The following is a 3,358-nucleotide window of genomic DNA, read 5'->3' as shown; positions in this document are numbered from 1 at the left end:
CTCCAGCCGGTGGCGGCAATTCACAGCCATACGAAATGTCGTCATTTTGGAGGGCGATAATTTCCTCGCACGTGTCACGGATCTCCACAGCTGCGCGCAAAGGGACTGAAACGATGAAATTTCTGCCGTTTCGTTGTTCTTTAAGAAAAGTGGATCTACTTTGCCGTTACTTAAACCGTTATTCCCGTTACTTTCTCCGTTAACGATTTTCCAACTGTCGTTACTTTGCCTTCCGAAAATCTCTGCCGAATTGGACCTAAAATTACTTTTGTTAGCTCTCAACTTGAGCTTGATAATTGCATCTCTGCTAAAATGGAAAATTCTCTCTCGCAATGGCTCGTCACCAGAAAATGTCACCTTAGGTCCACCGGGGGGGAATTTAAGCACCGCCGGTGAGTTAAGCATGGTGTTGCGGGAAAAGTCTGGAGATTTAGAGATTTTTTTAGATCCTTTGCAGATTTCAGCGAAGGTATTGAAGAAGTTCCAGAATGAAGTGCCATCAGTGACAGCATGATTTACAGTGCACCCAATGAATATGCCGTCTTTCAGTTCAGTGACCTGAACTGCCACCAGAGGTTTAGAATGACCCGAATAACTAAGGGTCTTGTCCATTGCGAAGAACCCTTTGAAGCATTCAGGGACGTGGGTTGGAGAAAGAATGGTGTGGATGGAGAGGTGTCTTGCTTTGGCTTGGATGAAATCAACGCCTGCATCGTTGCATACAATATGGACATGGCCACTAGGGTCAGTTTGGAGGCGGCCAGCAAGAGCAGGGAAGTGAGAAAGAGCGACGGAGAGGGAGTGTTTGAGGAATGTGATGAGGTCATTAATGGAGTATGGTGGATACGTGAGGAGGACACCCTTCTGGATGTATTGACAAGAGAGCATGGGGAGGTCTGAGACTGAAAGCTTTAGGGCTTTGATGGTTGAGGATTTTTGGTCTGGGTAGATAGTACATCTTGAGACGATAGAGGTATTGCAAGAAGAAGGCATTTTCTTCCTTTTTCCTTTTAAGGTTAATGATAGTGGACTGGACAGCTGAGTAGTGTGCGTGAGAGAATGAATGTGAGGAGATGTGGAGGGGTTTATATAGGGAGAGTGTAGGAGGAAGGATTCATGAACTTGAGGGTAGTTTCGTGACGATTGCTTCACCGCATATCCATTTGTTTATGGCCTTTCTATCAACAGGAGGCGTATGGGTGGGTGAGAGGAAAGAGAGGAGACATGGTGGGGCATGTCTTGGATTAGTTCAAGAAGGCATGTTATTTAAGAGGTTCAAAATTCCTACCGAATTTGAAGTAAACTATATTACATAATATCAATAAAAAAAAACTCATTACAATCATATTTAGTGGTTTGTTGATACTCAATTTTAGTGGTTTGGCATTATGTTGATACTCAATTGAAAACATCATTATTATAACAATTACCTTTTAAACTTTAAGATCAAAACTGTATAGATGAGGTAGAATAACTAGGACAAATGACTTATTTTTAACCTAATTATAAAACTAAATTTATTTGTTTTATATAAATATATATCAACTTCACGATAGAAATAAAAATGAGATTCAATGTCAAGTGATGAAGATAGTAAAAATTTTAAATAAGAATGGGCTTTCTGGGCTGTGTTTTGGACTATAATGATTGAACTTGAATGTAAAATTTACTCTTCAAGATCAATGTTTCCTGCAAAATAAATTTTTATTATAGAACATGAAACATTCTAATGTTTTAGTTAGAAATTATAGAAGAAGAAAATAATGTATATGAAGAGAAAATAAAATGAAGTTATAGGTAATGTATTTAATTGAATATTTATGTGATTTTGTATGTGAAACTTGAATTATTAAATGGTTGTTTGTGGTTTCTAAAATATTGAATGACTATTTGTGGTTACTGAAATTATTGAATAGTTATTTACGATTCCTTGAAATGTTGAATGGTTATTTATGTTTCCTAGAATTGTTGAATAATTATTTATTGTTCTTGAAATTGTTGAATGGTTTCTACTCATGTATGAAAGTGTATGGCCTAACCTTTTTACATGATGATTAAGATATTTATATACCTCGATCACATCAACTTATATCAAGAAACATGAAAGGTAGTGTTACAATTATAGGTACCATTATGGGTGGAGAATGGAGTCTATCATTGATAAAGAGGTTGATACTTGGTTGTAATGCTTGCTATGCGTGGTGGAAGGTTGGTTCTTGGTTGTAATACTTAAAAGCCTAAAGTTAATCAGAAGCTGGCGAGGGGGATTCTAGGCATTTAGACTTAACACATATGGCTAGTAATTATTTTGTTTTAATATTAGTTTTTTTCATGCACCATCACTTAGGAATCAACAAAGCTAATTTTTCTAAGAATCAGATCCTCTTAAATAGTCATCTATTTATTCGTTAACTTTCATTATTTTTAGTCATATTTCAAGATTTATAGGATTTAGATCTTTAAATCAATCAATATAGATTATTAATTATTAATTTTCCTACTCTAATAATGAATGCTACTAAAAAAATCTTTAAAGGAGTCTAAGCTATTCATGTTATATATAAAGTTAGAAATTGGATGCTGTAAATGTCAAAATGATGAGCTTTGATTAATGAAGATTGATTATTTTATATTGTTAGTTTATCCAAATTATTTAAAGAATGAGTCAAGTTATCTTATAGGATATAATGTGATTATTTATGTAATTAAATAGTTTGTTTGGATAAATTACATAAGAAGTTCAAATAAGTTTTATCAAAATAAGATAAGTATAGGTTATTCAAATATAATTATTAGAGAAGTGTTTTTAAGAAATACGTTAGTATTTTGTTAAGAATGTAATAAATTAAAAATCTTGAAAATAATGTTTATTAAAGATTTTTATTATTATCACATGGATGTGTATATGAGAAAGGATAATCTAGATCATTTAAGGAGAGCATCACTGGCAGTAGAGCAAGAGTACCCAATTAGCTAAGGAGTTTTACAGAGTTTCGCAACATATACTCTTAACACACATGCAGAGTGTGAAAAAAATTCTCAAAGAGAATTGTTCACTATAGGGTTGTTGAGCTTATAGGCTCGTAAAAGAAGTTCCTATATTAATTACTAACAACTAAATGTTCTAGTTAGGATTATAACAATTTAAAGATCATCAGATATTCTGGCAAGCTACTATAACAGAAAACAAAATGAAATATTTGTCTTGATAAGGTAATATATAAATAAAGGATTTTAGGTGAAAATACTCTTATTGTAATCTTCTAAACTAGTGAAAGTTATTTATCCTAGATTTGGCTGCTTTAAAGGGGTTTTTATCTTTTGAAAAGTTTGTAACTAAATAACTTGTTCATTTAAA

At 33.4% G+C, this 3,358-nt stretch overlaps 1 pseudogene; it reads right to left on the bottom strand.

The window, feature by feature from the left end:
* Positions 1 to 1,150, bottom strand: part of LOC105116814 (BAHD acyltransferase DCR-like) — a 1,690-nt pseudogene extending 540 nt beyond the window's left edge.
* Positions 1,151 to 3,358: the final 2,208 nt, after the last annotated feature.

The sequence above is a fragment of the Populus euphratica genome, unplaced genomic scaffold (assembly GCF_000495115.2).
Source record: "Populus euphratica unplaced genomic scaffold, PopEup_1.0 scaffold1056.1, whole genome shotgun sequence".
In the NCBI taxonomy this organism is placed as follows: Eukaryota; Viridiplantae; Streptophyta; class Magnoliopsida; order Malpighiales; family Salicaceae; genus Populus; species Populus euphratica.
This window is presented reverse-complemented; position numbering and strand designations above follow the sequence as displayed.